This window comes from Staurois parvus, unplaced genomic scaffold, assembly GCF_062004578.1.
Source record: "Staurois parvus isolate SC_StPar_1 unplaced genomic scaffold, SC_StPar_1.0 ptg000450l, whole genome shotgun sequence".
Lineage (NCBI taxonomy): Eukaryota > Metazoa > Chordata > Amphibia > Anura > Ranidae > Staurois > Staurois parvus.
This window is the reverse complement of record NW_028318246.1, coordinates 1,308,086-1,323,342: the sequence shown is the minus strand read 5'-3', so window position 1 is coordinate 1,323,342 and position 15,257 is coordinate 1,308,086. Positions and strand designations below refer to the sequence as shown.

The 15,257-nt window shown below is 40.7% G+C and overlaps 1 protein-coding gene across 2 annotated transcripts in view; it reads right to left on the bottom strand.

Annotated features, from left to right (window-relative positions):
* The window catches only part of NEK7 (NIMA related kinase 7), a 205,569-nt gene that overhangs the window by 47,144 nt on the left and 143,168 nt on the right, over positions 1-15,257 (bottom strand). The gene's annotated exons all lie outside the window — the stretch shown is intronic.

Here is a 15,257-nt window from a genome sequence, read left to right as displayed (position 1 = left end):
CACCTTTTTTGTGAGTTGCTTGAGCTTTTAAATTTACATATGTTTTAAACGTACTGCACCATCATGCTTTTTCCTTTGTCCCTGAGTGTGATTCATGCATATATGGAGGTATGGAATTAAATGGAGAGATTCATCCTGAGATCCTTGGCTGCAGAGTATTGCTCTTGGTAGTGATACGTTATCCCTCATACTGTTCACCATTATTGATTACCTGGACATGATTAAGAATTACCACATCTAATATCTGGACATCGTTCATTCACCGCTCCCAGAGCACAAGCATTATTGCCGATCTATAATTTGATCAGCATATAGCTCTGGTGAGTTCATTTAATTCATTTGGTGGTGGATTATTCACAGTGTTATGAAGTCACAGAGAATATTTTGATTTTGTTTTGGACACTAGTTTATTTTGGACACTTAATATATGTTTTTTTACATATATATATATATATATATATATATATATATATATATATATATATATATATATATATATATACTGTATATATTTATTTAGCGCATACCCTTATGAGATTTTGTTCACTTTGCCAAATAGATATGAGAATATAATGTGTTTTATGCATTTCAATGACAGCACACTCTGTTGTCCTCGGGGTGACTCCACAAAATTCAGCCCCTCGTAAAACACCTTAACCAAAAAATTTGCAGATGTCTATACTCCCCAGCAAAACATCTGCGTCGATGAGTCCCTCATTCATTTTTTTGGCCGCCTTGCATTCAAACAATTTCTCCCCAGCAAGCGTGCCAGATATGGGGTAAAGATGTAGAAGACCTGTGAGAGGGCAATAGGCTATACAGTTTCAGATTTACGAGAGAAAAGACAGTCACATGGAGCCCCCCAGATGCACAGACTACATGGGGAGCAGTGGCAAGATAGTTTGGGACTTGGTGTCATCTTTTTTCCGTATTGGGTACCACTTATACGTGGACAATTTTTATTCAAGCGTGCCACTATTTAGACATTTGTACAATCTTGGACCAGCGACGTACTGGTACATCACTGGACTTTGAGAGGTTATACCAGGATGATGCCTTCAGCTGCAGGCATCGTCCTGGTATAATTTTATTCAGCTGGCAATTCATGTAAAAGCAATCCTAGTGGCTAATTAGCTGCAGGAATGCTCTTACAGGCAGCGGGAGAAGATGCCCCCTCCCCCGCTGCCTTCTCAGGCAGTCCAGTGACATCGTTAGAACCTGAAAATGCAGCCGGTGTTTCTGCCAGCTGACAATAGAGCTGATTGGAGACCATAATGGTGCCAATCAACTCTATAGTCTAAGAAATCGGAAAGCTATGAGCATTTAATCACTTAAGTTTCACAGGATATAAACAGCGCCATTTGTAAATTGGGAAAGCATCTGATTACACTGATCTTGGTGAGAATGTAAGGGCAGAGGAGATATCTAGAGTCCGATAGACCCCAGATTTCTCAAAAAAGAATATATGACAATGCCCATTGAAGTTATAGGTGATATTTGCATTCCCTGTGATAGCATTAAAAGTGGAAAAAAAAAAAAAAGCACCCTCGCCCCCCTGGCGAGCGTTGACCCTGTGCCATTATGTAAACAGCGGTTGCACCATGCATGTGAGGTATTGCCGCGAACGTCAGATCAAGGGCAGTAATTCTAGCACTAGACCTCCTCTGTAAATCTAAAATGGTAGCTTGTAAAGGCTTTTAAAGCGTTGCCTATGGTTATTAAAAATGTATGCAGTTTGTCGCCATTGAATGGGCATGCCCAGTTTTAAAGCATGTTATGTTTAGTATCCAATTACTCGGCATACCATCATCTTTTATATTTGACCAAATTGGCCAATATATTGTGTTTTTTGTGCAGTTTGAAAAATCGCTGCGTACTATGTACTATGTGACATAAAAAATTGCAGCATCCACTATTTTATTCACTAGGGTGTCTGCTTTAAAAAAAATATATAATGTTTGGGGGTTTAAAGTAATTTCCTAGCAAAAAATACAGATTTTGTTCTCATGTGAACAAAATGTGTCATTAAAGGCTTGGTCTTCAGGTGGCTAGAAGAGTGACTGATATGTGGAATAAACTTCTACTTTTTTTTTTTTTTACACAAAATTGTCATTTAAATGATTATTGCTCACACATGCCATGGGTATATGTGGAATTACTCCCCAAAACACATTCTGCTACTTCTCCCGAGTATGGGGATACCGCATGTGAGAGAATTTTAGGCAAGTACAGGACCCCAAAATCCAATAAGCACCTTCAGGCTTTCAAATAGCTTTATTTCTTAATTACACTTCCTGACTACCTATCACAGTTTCTGAGGCCCTGAAATGCCAAGATAGCACCAAACCCCCCTCCCAAATGACCCCGTTTTGGACAGCAGACACCTCCAAGGAATTTGATAAGAAGCATGGTGAGTATCTTGCAGATCTCGTTTGTTGCCACATGTTTTTGGAAAATAAAATAATAAAAATAAAATGTTTCTTTTTTTATATTTCAAAACCTTGTGAGAAAAAATGAGATCTGCAAAATACACTTTTTAAATTCCTTGGGGTGTCTACTTTCCAAAAAGGGGTCATTTGGAAGGAGGGGGGGGTTGGTGCTATCCTGGCATTTCCGGGCCTCTGAAACTGTGATAGGTAGTGAGGAAGTTACGCACCGTTAGGCTTTCAAAGTGGTCATTGGATTTCAGGCTCCTGTATGTGGCTAGGCTCCCACAAAGTCTCACACATGTGGTATCCTCATACTCGGTAGAAGTAGCAGAATGGAAGTAGCAGAATGTATTTTGGGGTGTAATTCCACATATACCCATGGCTTTTTTGAGCAATATATCATTTAAGTGACAACTTTGTGTAAAAAAAAAAAAAAAATAAAAAAAATTGTTTTTGTCATTTTCCAAACACTCGTGGAAAAGAAATAAATCTTCCATGGACTCAATATGCCCCTCAGCAGAAAGCTTAGGGTGTAGAACTTTCTGAAAAGGGGTAATTTGGGGGTGTTTGTACTGTTCTGGTATTTTAGCACCTCAAGAAATGTGATAGGAAGTCAGAAAGTAACAGCTGTGTAAATTCAATTATCTATACCAGCAATGGGCAAACTACGGCCCGCGGGCCGTATACGGCCCAGCGGACCTTTTAATCCGGCCCGCGGAGCTAGGCTCCCGCTAGGCTCCTCTCACAGTCCGCCCTGAAGACCGGTGTAGCATGAAAATCTGTCTCCTATGAGGATCTGTCCCCCTCGACGTATCTGCGCATGTGCCGGAGATCGCCGATCGGCTGCTAATGCCGGAAACTGGCACATGCGCAGATACGTCGAGGGGGACAGATCCTCATAGGAGACAGATTTTCATGCTACACCGGAATGGCGCGAGAACACGGCGAGAGGAACGCGCGGAGCAAAGGTAAGTGAATTGACACAGGGGGGACTTACTATAGGGGGGATGAATTAATATGGGGAATGAATGACTATATGGGGGATGAATTACTATGGGGGATGAATTACTATTTGGGGGATGAATTACTATATGGGGGATGAATTACTATATGGGGGATGAATTACTATATGGGGGATGAATTACTATATGGGGGATGAATTACTATGCTTACTATGGGGGAATATTACTATACTTACTATGGATGACACATACACATCATTCATCTACTCTTGGTCCGGCCCCCGGGTCCAATATATGAACCCATTGCGGCCCTCAAGTCAAAAAGTTTGCCCACCGCTGATCTATACCATAGTTTGTAGATGCTATAACTTTTATACAAAGCAATCGATATACACTTATTGGGATTATTTTTACCAAAAACATGTAGCAAAATACATTTTGGCCTAAATTTATGATGAATATATTTTTATGACAGAAATGAGAAATTTTGTTTCAAAAACTTTTCGGTCTTTTTTTGTTTTTAGCACGAAAAATAAAAAAGTGCACAGGTAGTCAAATACCACCAAAAGAAAGCTCTATTTGTATGAAAAAATGAAATAAATGTCATTTAGGTACAGCATTGCATGACCACGCAATTGTCAGATAAACTAGTGAAGCGCTGTATAGCACAAAATTGTGTAAATTGCAGTATGTATACCATAGTTTGTAGGTGCTATAACTTTCACACAAAGCAATCACTATACACTTATTGGGAATTTTTTTTTTTACCAAAAACACATAGCAGAATACATTTTGGCCTACATTTATGACTGAGTTTTCTCTATATTTTATAGCCGAAAGTAAAAAAAATATCTTTTTTTCAACAGTTTCAGTCTCCTTGTTTATAGCGCAAAAAATAAAAAGCGCACAGGTGATCAAATACCACCAAAAGACAGCTGTATTTGTGTGAAAAAAGGGACGTAGATTTTGTTTGGTTACAGCATTGCATGACCGCGCAATTACCAGTTGAAATAGTGCAGTGCCAAATAGCAAAAAGAGGCCTGGTTAGGAAGGGGGTAAATCCTCAGGAGGGCAAGTGTTTAATATTCAAAGTTAACTCCCCTATCCATCCATGCCTCCATACCTAATTTTGCAGAGAAATCACACTAAAAACACAACTAGCATTTTTGGCAATGGCCATCTTGTGTAAGGGCAGATGATTCATGTAACATTTACTTCTTGGAGTCCATCTGCCCTTAGTTCAAGCATGCAGGTAGAAGGGAGTGCTTAGCTAAAAAAAACCCTCCTCAAGACTTCTGGGATGTATGACATCACTTGCCTAAGCATGGAAACCAGGAAGTAACTGATGGGAAAAAAAAAAGTTTAAAAAAAAATAAATTTGATATACTTTCCTACCTATTTACTAATGCTAGCAGAAATATAAAAATAGTGAATGTTGACTGAGAGGGAGAAGTTCTGCTTTAATAATAGGGTCATGTAACTCTTATTTCTATAGTGAAATAAAGAAAGCATTTACTGTTGAGGTTTAAGAAAATGAATTTGTCGATATGGATTACCTCCGCTGACGTCTATTAATTTTACAAAGGTGCTGTGGAACGGTGTGTTAAACTACAGAAAACCTTAGTGGGAAAAGACCCTTAAAGAGTGGCCTGCAAGGCCCACCCATCTCTTTAATGCTTTTCTAAAGGTGCTTGGTCACTCTATTGCAGTTGCTACTCAATGGTAGTTTTAGTTTTTAAATAATTCCCAGTAACAACTAAAAGGAAGAGTTAAAGGAGAAGGTGAGAAAGAAAAAATTAAACATCCATACTCACCTATATAACAGCAGCATCAGTATAATGCTGCAGCTGTCCCCTGCCAGCTCTAAGACCAAGAACTAAGCGAACATCTGACCAATTGCTCACTTCTTGGTCTCTTCTGAGCATAGAGCAGTAAAACTCAGTCACTGCTTTCTGCTCTATCCCCTCCAGCGCTCATTACAGTGCTAGGCAGTGGAAGGGGCAAAAGCAGCTGGGTCAGGCTCTCAGATGTTTTATCACTTACTGTCTTAGTTACAGCGGTCAGTAGGACAAACAGGGTCACTCTCCAAAGAAGGGCACAGACTACAAGAAAAACCTGGCAAAGGTCTGAACACAGCCCTATACTAAGTAAAACTAAAAAAATGCTGCTCATACATACAATTTCATTATACAGCAAATAATCAGCTCACAAAACAAAGTCCTAGGCACATACATGCACACAGTCTGACTGGCCTACGGTAATGCCCAAGTATAAACCTCTTTAATCATTCAAAAAGCTTGGGGTCCAATGCATTCAGCAATGGCATGTCCTGACCCAATGCCCCCCACCCCCCTTCCGGACTCCGCTCATCTCCGCTTCCCACCAATGACCTTACAACACTTAGAGCTGAACCTCATCCTAAAGGGGAAGTTTATGCTTTACATCCTCCTCTATCTAGGTTCAGTAATATATCTATATTTCATGAAGCGGCTTTTCTGCCTCTGAAAAAGGTGGAAATGACAAAGTCAGAGATACCCTTGACCTGCAAGACTTGGGTTTCTACAGCCATGCCATTTAAATCAGTGAGAAGTTCAAAGGAGCAAGGGGCTTTGAGACAGCATGTCTGGCTTGCTTGGAAGAGGCCAGAGGTAGTCTCCCAGAAGAATGAGTAGGTCTGTGAACCAGGTTCTTCTGAGGCAATCAGGTGCAACGAGAATCGCATTTTGTTTTCCGTTCTCTATTTTTCAAATAAATCGTGGAAGGATCAGCACTGGAGGAAAGCCAGATATTAGCTGCAATGTTCTAGTCATAAACATAGGTAACTTGTTGTTTATCCTGAAGGCCAGGATGTCCACATCTGAAGTTCCCCATTTCTGAGGTAACAGATGGAAAATGTTAGCATGAACGGACCACTTCCCCTGGTCGAGGCAGTGACAGCTGATGAAAGTTGCTGCCCATTGTCCATTCACAGAATGTGAACAGCAGAGATTGCTGGAAAGTGGTTCTCCACTCAGGAGACAATCAGACTAACTTCCTTTAAAGGCTACTTGACTTCTGGTACCTTCCTGATGATTGATATAGGCAACTGCCAAAGCACTGTCCAATTTCACCTTGATTGGGTGTTCCTGATGAAGAGGGGTCCAGTGATTCAGAGCTAGTTAAATTGTTCTGAGCTCCCAGACGTTGATGGGGGGCTTTGCTGCACTTGGGGACCAGGTACCTTGAGCTATGAGAGATTCAGAACACTCCTCCCCAGCCTGTGATCTGTTAATACCACCTTCCACACACATTGGAAAAACGACTTTCCATTTCCAAGGTTGAGCTGGAAATTCACCAAGCTAGGGAGTTGCTTGCTTGGCTGGAGAGAAGTGTGGGAAAATATATGGGAGGGAGTGTGTTGGTTCCATGCTAACAGAGTGTTGTACCGAAGAGGCCTTGAGTGGAACTAAGTTAAAGGAACAGCACTGAATAAGGATGCTATAAGGCCCAGGACCCTCGTAGAAAATCTTACAGATGGATGTCTTTTTGAGTGGTTGTAAAGACCCAATGTTTTGTACCTTCATGCATTCTATGCAGCAGCCCCCCAATACTCACCTAAGCCCCCTCTTGATCCAGCGATGTGCACTGGAGTCGGCTATCCTGCGACTCCCTCTTCTCATTGGCTCACAGCCAGTGAGCCAATGAGAAAAGACGGGCGGGGCCAAGCCGCAGCTCCGTGTTTGAATGGACACATGGAGCAGCGGGTGCCCTAATAGCAAGCTGCCTACAGTGGGGGCAGGAAGGAGGGGCCAGCAGGGGACCCTAGAAGAGGAGGACCCGGGTTGCTCTGTGCAAAACCACTGCACACAGCAGGTAAGTATAGACATGTTTGTTATTTTTAGGGAAAAAAAAAACGTTTAAATCTTTCGAATTGCTTTAACCACTTGCCCTCCAGAGGATTTACTCGCCTTCCTGACCAGGCCATTTTTTGCTGGTCGTCACTGCGCTATTTCAACTGGTAATTGCGAGGTTGTGCAATGCTGTACCCAAACTAAATTTATGTCCTTTCACACAAATAGAGCTTTCCTTTGGTGGTATTTGATCCAGTTTTGTAATTTTGAAATAAAACCCTGTATTTGTCACTTTTGGTTATAAAAAATATCCAATAAACTCAAAGTTAGTCACAAATTTAGGATAAAATGTATTCTGCTACACGGGTAAAAAAAAAATCTCAATACATGTATATTAATTGGTTTGTGTGAAAGTTATAGCGTCTACAAACTATGGTATATATACTGGAATTTACGTAGCACTTTCTGACTGCCTATCACATTTCTTGAGGTGCTAAAATGCCAGGGCAGTGCAACCCCCCCATGGCCCTTTTTTGGAAAGTAGATACCCCAAGGATTTTGCAGAGGCATGTTGAGTCCATGGAACATTTCATTTTTTGACGTACACATTTTTTGAATATGACAATTTTTTTTTTTTTTTTATACATAGCTGTCACTTTATTGATATGTTAATCATGCATGCCATGGGTATATGTGAATAACACCACAAAACACATCCTACTTCTTCCGAGTATGGAGATACCACATGTGAGAGACTTTTTGGCAGCCTAGCTACATACAAGCCCCCAAAATCCAATGACCACCTTCAGGCTTTCAAAGGACACATTTCCTCATATCACTTCTCCACTACCTATCACACTTTCAAAGGCTCTAAAATGGCAGGATAGTACAAACCCCCCTCCTCAAATGATCCCTTTTTGGAAAGTAGACACCCCAAGGAATTTGATAAGAGGCATGGTGAGTATTTTACAGATATCATTTTTGTCACAGGGTTTTGAAAAAGAAAAAAAATGAAAGGAAAAAAAAAATTTTTTTGTTTTCGGTCTTCGTTTTACAAAAAACGTGGCAACAAATGAGATCTGCAAAACACTCACCATGCCTCTTAGCAAATACCTTGGAGTGTCTATATTCCAAAAATGGGTCATTTGGAGGGGGTGCTTCTACTATCCTGGCATTTCAGGGCCAACATTAGAAGCTTATGACACACATCACCCATTCTTGAAGACCAAGCCTTTTCTGACACTTTTTGTTCACACGCAAAAACTGTTTTTTTGCTAGAAAATGACTAAACCCCCGACCATTATATATATTTTTTTAAAGGAGAGGCCCTAGAGCAGGGGTGTCAAACTCCATTTCATTGTAGGCTGTATCAGCATTATGGTTGCCATCAAAGGGCCGGTTGTATATGTAAGACTAGATGTCCAGAGCACCCCACACCCCATAACATCAGATGTTAAGAATCCCACACCCTCCCTAACATCACCATGCACCCCCTTTGGGGGAACAGCTGGAAAGGAGAAAGTGCAGTGTCTGGAGTAGGACCAGAGGAGGAGTGGAGTCAGTTACCAGAGTCTGCTGAATGCTGAGACCAGGGGAGGCAGAGATGAGGGGGTGCTTCAGCTGCACTGAGAGGTGCAGGATTTGGCAGAGGTGTTCTATTCTCCTCTCTGCTGCAGACTGCTGAAACAAGGTGGTGGTAGAGACAAGGGGGAACCTGCAGGAGAGGTGCAAGGGCCACATGAAATGGCCTGGAGGCCCAGATTTGGCCCGCGCGCCTTGTGTTTGACTCCTGTGCCCTAGAGAATAAAACCGTGGGTGTTGAAATTTTTTATGTCACACAGTATTTCCACAGCGATTTTTCAAACAAATCTTTTAAGAAAAATACACTTTTTTAGAATTTTAATGCACAAAAATACAATATATTGCCCAACTGTTTGATAAATTATAAAAGATGATGTTGCGCATGACCGTGCAATGGCAACAAAGTACATACATTTTTATTATCAATAGGCGACGCTTTAAAAGCCTTTACAGGTCGCCAATTTATATTTACATAGGAGGTCTAGTGCTAGAATTACTGCCCTGGATCTGAAGTTCACGGCGATACCTCACATGCATGCTGCAACCGCTGTTTACATACTGTTACGGAGTCAACGCTTGCGTGCGCAGGGATATAGGGGTGCTTTTTATTTTTTAGTTATTTTGATTTTTTAAATTATTTTTACATTGTCCCTTTTCTTTTTAATTCTATCACAGGGAATACAAATATCCCATATAACATCAATGGGAATTGTCATATATTCTTTTTTGAGAAATCTGGGGTCTATCAGACTCTAGATATCTCCTCTGCCATTACATTATCTAATCTCACAAAGATCGGTGTGATCAGATCAAACTTTTCTAAGGGAGAAGAGGTTCATAACCCAAGGACACTAGTAAAAAAAAAAACTGAGGTCTCATGGAGCAGGGTAGAGTTATAAGGGTACGCCCAGGGAAAAGGGGCAAGGTGTCTAAATACTTTTCCAGTGTCCAATCACCTGAATGTAGCAGACTATAACCCACAGTCAAATATCAAGCCCACGTTCTGTACTGTACAAGTAATATAAAACCATTACCTTAAAAAAAAAATAAATATATAGTTTAGAGGTTTTAGAAGTATGGTAACCACATTGTAAACTTGCCTATCCAGTTTAAAATATAATCTATAACTCCAGGAATCATCTAACATACCCCTGCAAGAACAGAATAATCAGTTGAAGAATGAGGGGTAGGAATCCTAGTATTAGTACTAGGAATATTCACCTGATAGAAAATAAGAGGTAAAATCTAAGTCTTCTGAAGAAGACTGTAGCCTAGTCAAAGAATAGGATTTATCGCCTTGTAATAAGGTCCCTTGAAAGACTTCAGATGTACGCAGTAACCATGCGACTAAACTGCTGACCCTTCAAGGAAGTACAGGATCTTTCAAGCTATGGATTCAAAGAAAAAGGAGGGAATCTCTTGAGCACAACTCCCAAATGTTAAAATTAGGGATGATCTAAAGAGAAGGTCCAAATAATAAAATCTTGAATCTAGTAACCATCCTAACAGGGGGATTTCCCAGATGAATTGGGAACTGTCAATTCTAGAGAATCAGAATCAAGGAGTAGTTTGAGTGGTACTGTGACATAAATTGCCTACAAGTTACAATATTGCAGCAGGAGATGAATGCTGTGGTTACTCTGTCTCATCCACAGATCACCTGCATTAAAGCATTGGTATAGGGTGGCCACCAGCAGTATCAGAAATGATATTGTCAAGGGGATGTCCAAAGAGATGCCTTCTTAAAAGGGCAACTGAATTGGATGTTTAGTGGTATCCTCAGCTTCCCAGACATGTAACCAAACTCCCCGTACACATGTGGGCAAGCCCTTACCCCTACATGAGAGACAAGCTCAGAGGCTTGCAGAAGGCCATGACAACTGAAAGAGAACTCTAGACATCTGTTCCAAAAGCTCCAGGACACAAGGGTCTGACCTGGTGCTGGAGGGGCCCCTTTTAAGGGATGATCTTATATGGCAGGGGCTCTTGACTCCATTGGTTGTTTCCAGTCTTTGAAGAACATTTTAAATACTGACTGTATTAGGAACTTGGCAACCATAACATACCCATAAGACTCTATGCCTGGAACAGCGGATACTCCAACTGCATGGTAGAATGCACTCTATCAATTAGGTTAAAACAACTGAAAATCCTAGTCTCTTCAGGAGTAGACTTGTAAGTACTCTAAATCAGAGATGGTAATAGCGACCTCAGGCACTCCTAGAGATTGAGGCCCAGTAAGGTCAGAATTAGATTCTGCTATGGATGGTGCCAGAGAAGTCTTGAAACCTCTGCAAGCAACCTGCTTCATTAAGTGAGCACAAATATCCTAATAGAATATAGGTGGTTTTTTGGGCAATCAGATGCAGCTAGGTTTGGACACTGTCCCTAACTGCAGGTACCCCGCTTGGTGTGTGCCTACATGGAGACAGTGACGGCTTCCATTAGCATGTCATTATTTTGTACAGGCAGCGCATCTGCCTCTATGCTTGTGCACATGTCATTTCAGCCACAAGAATCCGCTGACTCTTACCGCTTGAATCCATTAAATGCGGGTAGATGTCTGTGTGAAGGAGGCCTAAAGATACCGAAAAATTGCTTCTAGAAGCAGTAGTGGAGTATAGGCAGAGGTCAACTGTAGCAGCAGAACTGTGTGTCCTTGAAAAGACATGTTACATTGTAAAGCATAAAAAAACTAGGACTAAAATGAGGCAAGGCCTCATGTACTCACAAACACAGGCAGCAGATGCTGGTCCCAGGTGGCTGAAGGTCACCAAGTCACTGAATGCAGGCAGTGTTACTACAACAGGTGATCCATGAAGTGCTTTAGAAGCAGGTTATACAAAAAGATGGCAACTATTCCAATTTATAACTAGCCTTTGCAGTAAAGGTTCCCATGGAAGGGCAATGAACACAGACAAAAATTCCCAGCACACTTAAGTTAGTCCGCAACCCCCCCCCCCTCCAAAAAAAACCCCAAATTGACCCTGTCAAACAATTAAAGTTAAAAACGTAGGTTCTAGTTGCACACATTTGCAAATATATGTGGAAGTCACAATGCCTATGTCAGGGCTCCTATGTGTACTGTGGTCTAACTAACTTAGCAGTGGATAAATTAGGGCAGGTTTGACTGGAGGGAGACCACTCCTCCTCAAAGGCACAGGGACATATTGCGGATGCCCAGCTAGAGCCAATTGAGGCTAGATATACATTGGGGTGGTTACCATCTTTTTTTTTTTTTGTATAGCTTGTTCACTAGATTTGGCATGGGGACACACTGGATTCCTCCAGCCACCATTGGGCTCCAGTTGGGCAATGTGTCCCTGTACCTTTGAGGAGGAGTTAGCTCCCTCCAAGGAAACCTGCCCTTAATTTATACACTGCTACATATGCTCCAACTTGAAGACTCAAAAATATAGAGTTAAGACTGCTGTACACATAGGAGCCCTGACACAGACATTGCAGCTTCCACATACATTTTCAAATCTGTGCACCTTAAACATCTGTTTTTAGAGTGAATTGTTAGACAGGATCAATTTGTTTTGTCTTTTTTTTTACAGGCTAGTTGGCAAGTGTGCCGGGAATTCTTTGTCTGTGTTGTAATTCAGAAGCAGGATCCGCAGCCGGATAGTGGTTTTTTAGGCGGGAAAATCGTGATGTGCATGTGTACAGCACTCCTAATTTATGACATCAGTGTTCAGTGGCCTCAGCCTTAATTGTTACCAGGTTAGAAAGGCAAAAGAGGGAGAATTTTTAAAATGGTGTCCAACGAAACCAGCTGTGAGGTAGCTCCCGAAGCTTCAGCCAGACCAGTCTTACTATGAGGTCCTGTACCATGACTCTGGACTTGGAGATTGCTCTACAGCTAACTAACCAAGTACACAAAGTGCCATAATGCAAAGCCCAATGCCTGAAGGTCACATTCCAAGGCAGCCAAGCAATCTTTAGTCCAGCAGGGTCCAGACATAGCCTTCAAAGCTGTTACTGAAAATATGCTGATCCTGATAATTGCTTTGTAGAGCACCTATGTCAAGTAGTGTAAATGAAGTGTTGACTGAAGACACAGTATCATAATTGATGAAGAAAAAAAGGAAAGCCTAAAAAATATAGTTAGAATGTTTTGAAGCAGAGCTGAGGAAAAAACACATCTCTCCTAGGACCCTAGACAAAAAACTGAAATGTCACTGTTAAGAGGTGGGGTTATAATACAGGGGCTAGCTTAACGTTTTGTCAGTGACCGAACCTCCTGATGGCAGCAGTATAACCTGATACTTTGTGAATTTATATGATTCCAGTGTCTCTTAATGTTCCATACCAATGTCCTAATCACCAAAATACCAATGCCCTGATTACCGCCATATGCCATACCAGCACCCTGATCACTGCCATACCAGCGTTCTGATCACCGCCATACCCAATACCAGTGTCCTGATCACCGCCATACTGCATACCATTGTCCTGATCAATGCCATACCCCATACCAGGGTTCTCATCAATGCCATACATCATACCAGCATTTTAGGGTCTCAACAGATCAATTTTCAGATATATACAACCCATAGTTTGCAGGCTCTATAAAACGTTCATACAGCATAAATAATATACACTGCTTTGGGTTTTGTACCCCAAAAATGCAGCATAATACATTTTGGCCTAGATTAATGAAGAAAGATTACACTGTTCAACAGGTAAAAGGTTTTGGGCATAAAATTAGCTAATCTTACATAATTTTGGGGTGCTGAAAACGAAAATGACCCTAAAAAATGTTGATTGGCTCTAGTTTCCATGATATATTCACCCATCTAATGACGTAAGCCATTCAAAATTATGATGCAACTTCAGCTGCATATTGCACAATTGATACTGGTGACCAATAGAAAATTGCATGTATACTGAGATGATGCAATATTAGCCTTTAATTGCATCACTTCACTGCATAAAAGCTGCAGTATCTGTAGCTGATTGTAGTTCGACAGCGTCTTTACATTTCGTTTTATGCTTATATAGGCTACTCAGTAATGCCTCGAACTTGTGTGAATAAAGCAGATAATTTCTGCTATATCTGCGGTGAAATAACTTTTATCTCACAAAAAAGGAGGATAACAGGAATGATTAAGAAAGCCTACAACTTGTATTTTGGCTGCAAGATAGGAGACCAGGACAAGAGCTGGGCACCACATATATGCTGCAATTCTTGTGGGACGGCACTGGAGCAATGGTTGAATGGAAAAAAGGCATCTATGCCTTTCGCTGTGCCAATGATTTGGAGAGAGCCAACAGATCATGTTAGTAATTGTTACTTTTGTATGGTGCCTCCAATTGTAAAAGGGCTAAATAAGAAGAAAAAGTTATCTGTGCACTATCCAAATATTCCATCGGCAATACGTCCAGTTCCTCATGGAGAGGGGCTACCAATTCCTAAAGCACCAGAATCCTTCGTGGTTGAGTCAAGTGAGGAAGAACCTGAAGCGTGTAGTCACGTGCAGTTGTAAGAGATAGCCCTTTCCTCGAATACAAGAGAAAAGCCAAGAGAAGCAAAACCGACACAAACTGAAGACAAAACTAGTGAGAATCCTAAGTATTAAAATGATTCAACTTAGCTTATGGCTATAATTTTTCTTGGTAATCCTATGCAATATATTATGCCATTTAGGCTTTGTTATGTAGTCAATATCACTTGCTTTATATTTGTGGAAAGACATCTATCTATATAATTATTGTGCATTATGTAGTCATTACGCCTATAGTAGAAAACTTTCCGTTTACAGAAAAACTAGAGCCAATTGACAAATTTCATTGTTATATTTGAACTCAGAATGTGAAATTCATTAAGAAATGGATCCTTTTGTTTCCAAAACTGGCAAAAAATAAAAATTTGTTGAACAGTGTTATTTGCAACATTTTATAACAAAAACTAAGCAAAAAAATGTTTGTCATTTTCTGTATTTTTCATTCATATTGCAAAAATTAAAACAAAACCAAAAAAAGTGGTGATTAAATACCACCAAAAGAAAGCCATCTCAAAAAAAGTATAAAAACTTCATATGGGTACAGTGTTGCATGCCATGTAATTGTCACTCAATGTGTGACAAAGCAAAAAGCTAAAAATTGGCCTGGATTGGAAGGGGGTTAAAGTGTCCAGACTTGAAGTGGTTAATGTCCATTGACTAACAAAAGTGCTGCTGTACCTACCTCCCCTGCTACATCATAAAATGTTAAAGCACAACTTATATTGAAGAAAAAAGAAAAGTTACTGCCTCTACATGGGAGCTGACCTTTTACTTCTTGGTTCAGACGTGACATGTTGGGGACGTAAGACCACACAGTTTCCAATTTTTAAAATTCATAAACATCTCCTCCGGGGCATTAGTGCACAGGCACTGCTGAATACTAGATTTTTACCAGCTGGGTTGCAAAGAGTGTGAAAGGACATGGTTGTCAGAGAAGGTATGTAG